Below are 12,461 nucleotides of genomic sequence, written 5' to 3' on the forward strand. Positions count from 1 at the left end.
AGAGATGAGGATTCCAGTGCCACCACCCCGCTGGCTCGATGCTCTAGGGGTATGCGAGAACACGTAGTCAGACGAGGAGAGAGCAGTAGGAGTAGCAGTGTTATCTGTGGTGATCCATGTTTCCGTCAGCGCCAGGAAGTCTAGGGACTGGAGGGTAGCATAGGCTGAGATGAACTCAGCCTTGTTGGCCGCAGACCGGCAGTTCCAGAGGCTGCCGGAGACCTGGAACTCCACGTGGGTCGTGCGCGCTGGGACCACCAGGTTAGAGCGGCAGCGGCCACGCGGTGTGGAGCGTTTGTATGGCCTGTGCAGAGGAGAGAGAACAGGGATAGGCGGACACATAGTAGACAAGCTACAGAAGAGGCTACGCTAATGCAAATGAGATTGGAGTGACAAGTGGACTACACGTCTCGAATGTTCAGGAAGTTAAGCTTACGTTGCAAAAATGTTATTGACTAAAATGATACAGTACTGCTGGCTGGTGGAGTAGGCTAGCTAGCAGTGGCTGCGTTGTTGACTTTGAACGTGTAGCTGGCTAGGTAACCTCGGTAGTTTCAGTACTACACCTTGTCATGATACAAAGCAACTTTGTAGCTAGCTAGCTAACATAACACTAATCAAGACGTTCCTTGTATTGTATTTAGTTTCAACAATGCTGCTCGTCGGTAATAGTTGGCTAGGTTAGGAAAAATGGCGTCGCGGGGGACGGAAATAGCTGGCTAGCTAACCTCGATGGCTGGCTAGCTAACAATTATCAATTAACAATTATCAAGCTATGACAAAGACAACTAGGTAGCTCGCTAGGTAACACTGCACTAGTCAAATCGTTCCGTTGTGAAGTATTAGTAACTACAGCGCTGCTAGTCGGTAACGGATGGCTATCTGGCAGATGGTGTTATGTAGTTATGTAGTTGTGTTGTCATGTTGTGAACGTTGAATTGTAGTAACCAACTATATTTAATGGTGTTGTGTTGTCATGTTGTGAATGTTGTATTGTAGTAACCAACTGTATTTAATGGTGTTATGTAGTTGTGTTGTCATGTTGTGAATGTTGTATTGTAATAGACCTAACCCTCACCAATCTTTCCAGTGATGGAGAGAGATATCAGACAAGACACAGAGATAGTAACAGAAGAACAGGATATGATGGAGAGAATTCCTAGGGGAGAGAGGCGCTGCTACCCCTGGGGAGAGAGGAGCTGCTACTCCTGGTGAGAGAGGAGCCATACCCCTGGGGAGAGAAGAGCTGCTACCCCTGGGGAGAGAGGAGCTGCTACCCCTGGGGAGAGAGGAGCTGCTACCCCTGGGGAGAGAGGAGCTGCAACCCCTGGGGAGAGAGGAGCTGCTAACCCTGGGGAGAGAGGAGCTGCTACTCCTGGGGAGAGAGGAGCTGCTACCCCTGGGGGGAGAGGAGCTGCTACCCCTGGGGAGAGAGGAGCTGCAACCAGGAGAGACTGCGACCCTGCTCTATAAGAGCTTAACGATTGGTGATTGTTGGGGCACGATTGGCAGGAGTTTCAGTGATGAAGACTGCTGAACTTGCTGATGTTTCACAATATGCCACGGCCGTCTCAGTCACCAGGTCTCAACCGAGTTGAACACAACCATCAATAAAACACCAAATGATGGAATTTCTTGTGGAAGAATGGTGTCACATCCCTCCAATAGAGTTCCAGACAGTTGTAGAATGTATGCCAAGGCACATTGTAAGAGCTGTTAAGAGAGAGGGAGAGGGAGAGAGAACAGGCAGAACCTGATATGTAAATGAGCAGAGTAAACGAAAGCAACTTTCAACGACCGAATGATCATTCCAGACTCTGTTTCTATTGAGAGATAAAAGGTAAGACGACGATTGTTCTGTGTATTCATATAGTTGGTGATATTGTTATATGTATTAATATAGTTGATGATATTGTTATGTGTATTCATATAGTTGATGATATTGTTATGTGTATTCATATAGTTGATGATATTGTTATGTGTATTCATATAGTTGATGGTATTGTTGTGTGTATTCATATAGTTGATGATATTTTTGGTGGACAGTGTTATAATAGTCCTACTCTCCTTAAAATGTTTTTGATATAAATTAGATGTGTGGGGTGAATTTGTTCTGTGCCCATCTGTGTGCCCCAGGGTGATCGCTCCTACACTATCTAGAATCTAAAAGGGTTGTTTGGCTGTCCCCATAGGATAACCCTTTGTAGAACATATTTTGGTACTAGGTAGAACCCTTTTGGGTTCCATGAAGAACCCTTTCCACAGAGGGTTTTACACTGAAGCCAGAAGGGTTCTACCTGGAACCCCAAATAATCTCCTATGGGGACAGACGGAGGACCTGTTTGGAACCCTTTATTCTAAGAGTGTACTGGATCATAGGTCTATAGACAAGTCTTCTCAAAACATTTTTAAAACATTTTGTGGAAAGCCAAACAATAACTTACACTTCCTCAAAACAGGTTGTGTGTATTCATTAGTGCCGACCGTAGCAAAACGTTTGGCAACAGAAACCGTTTAGGTCACATTGTACAGTGTTTGGAGTAAACTGTTTATGCATCATTTTAGAACTGTTGGCTGTGGAGTAAACTAATGAATACAACCCAGTTTGTAGCCAACAACTCGGCTGTTTATACCTGATGCTGAAACCTGAACATAGCCTGGTGGTACACTAATATGCAAGCTAGATATTCTGGTTTTCTAAAGCTAGCCAGCTTCAGTTATCTTCACATTCCATCTCAGGCCTCATCCATCAGAATATACAGAGTGCTAGTCATCAGAAAGCTGCTCTCTCAGCAGAACAGAAAATATCTCAATGACTTGACATGTTCTGGTTGTGAATTCAGGCTACAAGGTGACAATCCTGTCAGGGATTATTGTAAAGTGTGTAGATAAATTAAATGTATGGTGTAATGTTAGTATAGAGAATGACAGTAAAACACTCCTAACAGTCTACTACTACTGAGACAGGTTGGTGTAATGTTAGTATAGTGAATGACAGTAAAACACTCCTAACAGTCTACTACTACTGAGACAGGTTGGTGTAATGTTAGTATAGTGAATGACAGTAAAACACTCCTAACAGTCTACTACTACTGAGACAGGTTGGTGTAATGTTAGTATAGTGAATGACAGTAAAACACTCCTAACAGTCTACTACTACTGAGACAGGTTGGTGTCAGTTTAATCAGACAAAATGGAGCTGACTGGACGTGGTCAAGTCAAATTCAATATATCAATATTCAGATATTATAGTTCTACATTTAACATGTCATATGATAATGTAGTTGTATCATAGTTCCACTATAGTGTAGTTATCCTCTACATTTCATATGATAATGTAATTGTATCATAGTTCCACTATAGTGTAGTGATCCTCTACATTTCATATGATAATGTAATTGTATCATAGTTCCACTATAGTGTAGTGATTCTCTACATTTCATATGATAATGTAATTGTATCATAGTTCCTCTATAGTGTAGTGATTCTCTACATTTCATATGATAATGTAATTGTATCATAGTTCCTCTATAGTGTAGTGATTCTCTACATTTCATATGATAATGTAATTGTATCATAGTTCCTCTATAGTGTAGTGATCCTCTACATTTCATATGATAATGTAATTGTATCATAGTTCCTCTATAGTGTAGTGATCCTCTACATTTCATATGATAATGTAATTGTATCATAGTTCCTCTATAGTGTAGTGATTCTCTACATTTCATATGATAATGTAATTGTATCATAGTTCCTCTATAGTGTAGTGATCCTCTACATTTCATATGATAATGTAATTGTATCATAGTTCCTCTATAGTGTAGTGATTCTCTACATTTCATATGATAATGTAATTGTATCATAGTTCCTCTATAGCGTAGTGATCCTCGCTATATGAGCCACGTCACAATTCCAACCAAGTTACACAATTGGTGCCAATGGAGTGATGCGTAGGTTGTTGGCCTTTTACACGTGCAACCTGGGTTCGCTTCCCTGCCCAGCTGTTTGCTACATTGGTGTCAGAAGTGGTATGGTGTCTGTGAGGCCATCAGAATGCATGGCTCAGATGTGTGAGGGTTCTGAGTAGTTGAAGCACTAGGGAGGGACTTGCTTTTATAGAGGGCAGTGTGAGCCAGGTTACAATTCCCATTGCAGCTATAGGGATAACCCTGTTTATACTGATACTGGGTTAACCCTGTTTATACTAATACTGGGTTAACCCTGTTTATACTGATACTGGGTTAACCCTGTTTATACTGATACTGGGTTAACCCTGTTTATACTGATACTGGGTTAACCCTGTTTATACTGATACTGGGTTAACCCTATTGATACTGATACTGGGTTAACACTATTGATACTGATACTGGGATTACACTATTGATACTGATACTGGGTTAACCCTGTTGATACTGATACTGGGTTAACACTATTGATACTGATACTGGGTTAACACTATTGATACTGATACTGGGTTAACCCTATTTATACTGATACTGGGTTAACCCTGTTTATACTGATAATGGGTTAACCCTGTTTATACTGATACTGGGTTAACCCTGTTTATACTGATACTGGGTTAACCCTGTTTATACTGATACTGGGTTAACCCTGTTTATACTGATACTGGGTTAACCCTGTTTATACTGATACTGGGTTAACCCTGTTTATACTGATACTGGGTTAACCCTGTTTATACTGATACTGGGTTAACCCTGTTTATACTGATACTGGGTTAACACTATTAATACTGATACTGGGTTAACCCTGTTTATACTGATACTGGTTTAACCCTGTTTATACTGATACTGGGTTAACCCTGTTTATACTGATACTGGGTTAACCCTGTTTATACTGATACTGGGTTAACACTATTAATACTGATACTGGGTTAACCCTGTTTATACTGATACTGGTTTAACCCTGTTTATACTGATACTGGGTTAACCCTGTTTATACTGATACTGGGTTAACCCTGTTTATACTGATACTGGGTAAACAGTATTGATGCTGATACTGGGTTAACCCTGTTTATACTGATACTGGGTTAACACTATTTATACTGATACTGGGTTAACCCTGTTTATACTGATACTGGGTTAACCCTGTTTATACTGATACTGGGTAAACAGTATTTATACTGATACTGGGTTAACACTATTTATACTGATACTGGGTTAACACTATTGATACTGATACTGGGTTAACCCTGTTTATACTGATACTGGGTTAACCCTATTAATACTGATACTGGGTTAACACTATTGATACTGATACTGGGTTAACACTATTGATACTGATACTGGGTTAACCCTATTGATACTGATACTGGGTTAACACTATTTATACTGATACTGGGTTAACCCTGTTTATACTGATACTGGGTTAACCCTGTTTATACTGATACTGGGTTAACACTATCTATACTGATACTGGGTTAACCTATTTATACTGATACTGGGTTAACACTATTGATACTGATACTGGGTTAACACTATTTATACTGATACTGGGTTAACCCTATTGATACTGATACTGGGTTAACACTATTGATACTGATACTGGGTTAACCCTATTGATGCTGATACTGGGTTAACCCTGTTTATACTGATACTGGGTTAACCCTATTGATGCTGATACTGGGTTAACCCTATCGCTGTGATGCATAGGGTGTTTTCCTTGTTCACCAGCGACCTGGGTTCACTGCTCTGCCCTGCTGTTTGCTACAATATTAATATCATAGACTACCTGTTAAACGAAGAGACACAATAATATGAGTGAAAGGATTTCAGGATAATATCAGTAAGTGTTGATTTAGAGTTGTCTTCTGGGTTCATCCTTGTAGCTGCCTTTATCAACAGGGTGAAATGTAACAAATGACATCAGAGTTGGGAGATAACCAGGTCCCTGTTTAAATCACCATGACAACCATTTCATTATTTTTCCAGAGCAGCAAGGGAATCTAGAGACTCAACCTTTGTAGAATCAAGTACATTTGCACGTACAGATGTAGGATCTTAATTTGAGTCAGTTTACTACAGCAGGAAAATATTCCTGCAGCAACAAGAAATGTGAATTATCATGGGGATTATAATTAATGGACATTTTTGTAGGGGTTGATACTTAAGTCTGATATCTCTAAGTGGAAATTACAAACTTCAGAAGCCTTTTTAATCCTCAAATACACTACAAGTTTTACATTTCCTGCATTGCAGGAACGTTCTTCTGCAGTAGGGAGTGATCAAAATAAGATCCTACATCTGTACACATAATTTTACATGGTGAATAACATACAGCTGGCAGGTTTTACGCTTTTTCGATAGTACACCGATCTCTGGTAAGACAAGGGGTGGCGGTTTATGTATATTTGTATGTATGTGTATATAGCCTCAACTATTGTTATTTTACTGCTGCTGTTTAATTTTTGTTACTTTTTATGTCTATTTTTTTCTTATGTGTTTTTTATTTAACACCTATTTTTCTTAAAACTTCTTGGTTAAGAGCTTGTAAGTAAGCATTTCACTGTAAGGTCTACAACTGTGGTATTCGGTGCATGTGGCAAATAAAATGTAAATAAATAAAATGTGAATATATTTGATAGACAACATTTAGAGGCAGAATACAGACAGAAGAGTTATAACATTATACACAGCTAGGTAGAGTGAGCATAGAACTATATGAGAATACATTTTTATTTTATTTTATTTAACCTTTATTTAACTAGGCAAGTCAGTTAAGAACAAATTCTTATTTACAATGATGGCCCAGGGGCGAAAATCTGATATCAACTTTGGAGGGGACAATTACATTACATTTTCTCAAGAGCAATTCCTGAGGGGGACACCAAAAGTAGTGCTGTAACACATAGCCTACGTTTAATATGGTAAATGTATATTGAGGAACCAAAGAAATAGGGTGTTTGCCGTACTCCTAACTACCGGTACCCAAAACTACACAACTAATCACAACAGCAATACCATTGCCTTTAACAAATCTTAGTTCAGTCACCAGTTTAAGTTGAGAGTGGGGGTATCCATGGCATTTTCCAATTATGTTCCTATTTTACAAGTTAAAAAAATTGAGAACCTTTCATAATGTTGCCAAACAAAGACTCAACAAACTTACCTGAGACTCCCTGTCTCTGCCAGTCTGTCCCTGCATATCTGTCCCCAACTCTGCTGTCTGTGTGCCATCTGTTGCCTGCTCTGCCTAATGACATCATTGTGAAACATTTCCATTAGAATTTCATTTCTTTCTTATGAACATTTTATCAACTAGTCTTTGAGATATTAGGCTACGAGGGTTCTTACTTTGCGTTTTGGTGTACTGAAAAATACTCTGATGTCCGTCTTTTTTCTGCCATTTTTCTGCCATTTTTCTACCTGGTTGGCTACACACACACAGTATGTAGGTTATTTACAGTAGGAGATGGGCTTCTATCATCTTATCTTCTATCATTCTATATGGGCTTCGATCTAAAAGGTAGCTAGCAAATGTGAAACGGATTGCAGTGACAAGAGTTGACAGCTGTATGAGTTCACCATTTACACAACATATGCTGCAACCTTTTGTAATTTTAATCGTTTGTTTCATATTGGCTGGCTTCTAACAATAGCTGAATTTGCAAAGCTAGCGAGCACCAATTCAGTGGTGTTTGCTATAATCTTTGCTACCCAGGTTAAATAAAGGTGAAATAAAATATATAAATAAAAGTTCCCTTGCGACAATTTAGCTTTTGCAACGAGACCATTAAATATATTTAAAACAATGGTAGAAGAGAGTGAAGTTCTGTTCACCTTATCACAGGGACTTTGAAGCACTAACTTACATGCATGCTGATCTTGGAATAAATTGACGATAGCAAAGATTCCATCTTTGACGACGCCACATACATGGAATAGGTACTAGCTAGCTTAATAGTTAATATTTGCGTGCTAGCTCTGCATATTCAGCTAGTGTGTGTGCGCGATTGACTGGATTAACCTCACGTCAGTTACGTGTATTGAGTGCCTTTCAGACAGTAGATACGACCTCTACGTTACCTCGCAAGCTAAGGAACTGGCAGTGGATCAAACCATTGTGAGGCAAAGGGTGGGGGGGGTCGCAATCTTTTGAAACTTAAAAACAAGTTATTAAGTGTCTATAATCAGCACAATTGCTTTCATTGCATATTATTAATATTATTTAAATTACATAGTTATGTTTCAGTGATATATTGGGGGGACAAATCATATTTTTCCCAGGATGGGGGGGTTGTGTCCCCCCGTCCCCCCCGGCATTTCCGCCCCTGTGATGGCCTACCGGGGAACAGTGGGTAACCTGCCTTGTTCAGGGGCAGAACAACCGAATTTTACCTTGTCAGCTTGGAGATTCGATGCAGCAACATTTCAGTTACTAGCCCAATACTCTAACAACTAGGCTACCTGCCACCCCCATTAAAAGTGTGTGGTTGTTAACAAGTGTTAAAAAAACTGTACATATAGGCATACAACTACAATTAAAACATATATATTAATAAAGACACTGTATATTCATAACGCTAGCAAAACTTATTTTAGATTGTTGTTGCAAAGGCTTCTGTTAATTTCACCCAAAAATGTGGGTCTTTTCTCATGAAGTCAAAATAAAATCTGCTACAATACTTTTTGTAAATATTTGCAGGTATTGAGTGTGAGATTTTGTTGCCTGAGATGTCTGTCTGTTTAGTGCTGCATGCTTGATATTGCTGACCCCTTATTGGGAGGTGGCTTACTAGTTTGTATATTGTACTGATTCATATGGATACCAGTCCATACATTGGCTGTAAAAGTGTATAAAAACAGAAAAGCATATAACTGTAGCTATGTGGTCTTTACTTGAGTGTGTTTCAGCAGGGTGAGGTCAGAGAGATGCTTCCAAGTCACTGTTTTTCTGAACTCATAAAATCCTTTACACAATCTGATGGGATGGATGTTCAACCCCATTAAAATGACCATAAGGTCAATATAGAACCTTTAAGTTAAGACCTCACAGATCTGTTCATGGCAAAGCAGTTCAATGAATGATACTAATTGATTCTGTGACAGTATTCATAAAGAGTAGGACAGCTGATCTAGGATCAGTTAAGTATTTTAGATCATAATGTATTAGATTACATGGAGTGGGGGACCTGATCCTAGATCATAATGAATCAGATTACATGGAGAGGAGGGACCTTATCCTAGATCATCATGAATTAGATTACATGGAGAGGGGGGACCTGATCCTAGATCATAATGAATCAGATTACATGGAGAGGACGGACCTGATCCTAGATCATAATGAATCAGATTACATGGAGTGGGGGACCTGATCCTAGATCGTAATGAATCAGATTACATGGAGAGGGGGGACCTGATCCTAGATCATAATGAATCAGATTACATGGAGAGGGGGGACCTGATCCTAGATCACAATGAATCAGATTACATGGAGAGGGGTACCTGATCCTAGATCATAATGAATCAGATTACATGGAGAGGAGGGACCTGATCCTAGATCACAATGAATCAGATTACATGGAGAGAGGGACCTGATCCTAGATCATAATGAATGAGATTACATGGACAGGAGGGACCTGATCTTAGATCATAATGAATCAGAGTACTTGGATAGGGGGACCTGATCCTAGATCATAATGAATCAGATTACATGGAGAGGGGGACCTGATCATAGATCATAGTGAATCAGATTACATGGAGAGGGGGGACCTGATCCTAGATCATAATGAATCAGATTACATGGGGAGGGGGGGACCTGATCCTAGATCATAATGGATCATATTACATGGAGAGGTGGGACCTGATCCTAGATCATAATGAATCAGATTACATGGAGAGGGGGACCTGATCCTAGATCACAATGAATCAGATTACATGGAGAGGGGTACCTGATCCTAGATCATAATGAATCAGATTACATGGAGAGAGGGACCTGATCCTAGATCATAATGAATCAGATTACATGGAGAGGGGGACCTGATCCTAGATCATAATGAATCAGAGTACATGGAGAGGGGGACCTGATACCATGATTCAGCACTCCTCCTTTGAGACACTGCCTTTATGAAAGCGAACACATAGTTGTAAAGTCTAGTTACAGCAGGTGTTTACTGCCATCTAGTGGAAGATACCAATAGAACACTTTTATCAGGGTGGGGAGGCGGCTGATTGAAACAGAAAGTAAAGTTGTTCTTTTGTACAGAATCCATTTTGAGACGACAGAGCAGAAGACGCTATATGGAGATTACTGACAAATAAAGTGAGTATTTCTCAGTATTTCTGAACAGTAATACATTCTAAAGGACAGAGTAAGATATAGTACTAGTAGTAGTTAGTAGAACTGTTATATGAGCTTAGTTGCTGACAGACAGCAGTTTTAGTAGAACTGCTACTTGAGCTGAGTTGCTGACAGACAGCAGTTTTCAAAGTGGAAACTAATCAGTAGGTCTACATGTTATCAGTAAAACGTCTGGTAAAGATGGTGGAGGAGCTTTTACATTATATGGTTTAATGTTTATCTCAGGGTTTCTCAATCCTTTTGTTCTGACCAGCACTTACACACCTGATTCAACTAATCATCAAATATTTTAAGACAGTTTAATATTTGAGGCCAACAAATGAAGATTCTCAAATTAAAACCTTTGGGGTTTGTAGGCCTGTTTAAAATGATTATAGGCCTACATGAATTCACAGTTGAGGGTAAAAACACAACTAAACCGGGTTTCCAGTAAATGATATGTTTATCTAAAATATCGTAAGCGAGATGTCTTGAAGAAGGACTTAATAAAAGAGGACTGACGTCATGTGGTTCTGTTTCCCTCAGTGAGGAGCAGCCAAAAACTGAAGCAAGATTCAGTACAACGTCATGAGTCACTGCTGTTGAATGCATCTGACTGTTAGTAAGCTCTGGTTACTGTTAGCGCCACCCGCTGCTTACTGTTGTTATATAAACGAGTACGTGACAGCTGTTGAATGCATCTGACTGTTAGCAAGCTCTGGTTACTGTTAGCGCCACCGCTGCTTACTGTTGTTATATAAACGGGTAACGTGACAGCTGTTGAATGCATCTGACCGTTAGCGCCACCCGCTGCTTACTGTTGTTATATAAACGGGTAACGTGACAGCTGTTGAATGCATCTGACTGTTAGCGCCACCCGCTGCTTACTGTTGTTATATAAACGGGTAACGTGACAGCTGTTGAATGCATCTGACTGTTAGCGCCACCCGCTGCTTACTGTTGTTATATAAACGGGTAACGTGACAGCTGTTGAATGCATCTGACTGTTAGCGCCACCCGCTGCTTACTGTTGTTATATAAACGGGTAACGTGACAGCTGTTGAATGCATCTGACTGTTAGCGCCACCGCTGCTTACTGTTGTTATATAAACGGGTAACGTGACAGCTGTTGAATGCATCTGACTGTTAGCGCCACCCGCTGCTTACTGTTGTTATATAAACGAGTAACGTGACAGCTGTTGAAACTGAAAATAAAAAATGATCTGTACAGAACCATTTTGAGATGACAGAGCAGCTCATAGTTTCATCTCTAAACTGCAACCCAGTTTCCAAGTAAAGTGAGTATTTCAGGTTAATAATGTAGAATAAAGTAGAGGGAACATTTGGAATCCACTAAACTAGTGTTGGAGTGCTGCCAAGTCATTCCTACCATGTGGTGTCTTTTCTGTCCCCAGGAAATATCAGTTCTTATTAACTGACAGAGTGTCACGACACGGATCAGTATACAGTTACAATACAGTTAAACACTCTGTGCTGCTAGTTACAACAGTGGTTTAAATGGTACAATGATTCTCTACACTGTACTTTTTGTCACATAAACTGAAATTAGGCTCACTGTTAAAATGTTAGCAGCCAGGAAATGGCAGAACGATTTCTGAACAGTGCACCTTAAACTGTAGCTATGTGGTCTTTACTTGAGTGTGTTTCAGCAGGGTGAGGTCAGAGAGATGCTTCCAAGTCACTATTTTTCTGAACTCATAAAATCCTTTACACAATCTGATGGGATTGTGTAAAGAGTTACCATTAAAATGACCATAAGGTTTATATAGTACCCCCCCCCACCCTTTCTAGATCTGACTGCTGATAGCTACTTTACTGAGGAAGAATGTACTTCCTAACCAGCTTCACCTGGAATGGGCCTAGTCCCTACAATGAAAAACAGCCCCAAAACCATTATTAAATAGGGAGACTTGAATGATCATATTTGATACTGTATGGTAATATAAAACACACTTATTGTGGCATGTAGCCTAGTGGTTAGAGCGTTGTAACTGTAAGGTTGCAAGTTCAAATCCCTGAGCTGACATGGTACAAATCTGTCATTCTGCCCCTGGTGACTACCTCAAAAAGCTGGTTGAGAGAATGCCAAGAGTGTGCAAAGCTGTCATCAAGGTGGCTACTTTGAAGAAACTCAAATATAAAAT

At 39.9% G+C, this 12,461-nt stretch overlaps 1 protein-coding gene across 3 annotated transcripts in view; it reads left to right on the forward strand.

The window, feature by feature from the left end:
* The first annotated feature begins 989 nt into the window (after positions 1-989).
* The window catches only part of LOC123733362 (uncharacterized), a 79,345-nt gene continuing 67,873 nt past the window's right edge, over positions 990-12,461 (forward strand). Inside the window, exon 1 of one of the 3 annotated variants that reach the window (XM_045712779.1) lies at positions 990-1,840. The gene's annotated coding sequence lies outside the window, so the exon portion shown is untranslated. Of the gene's footprint in view, positions 1,841-10,175; positions 10,279-11,500; positions 11,595-12,461 lie in introns of those variants that run through there. The other 2 variants (XM_045712778.1, XM_045712780.1) reach the window with 2 other exon arrangements.

This window comes from Salmo salar, unplaced genomic scaffold (genome assembly GCF_905237065.1).
Source record: "Salmo salar unplaced genomic scaffold, Ssal_v3.1, whole genome shotgun sequence".
Lineage (NCBI taxonomy): Eukaryota > Metazoa > Chordata > Actinopteri > Salmoniformes > Salmonidae > Salmo > Salmo salar.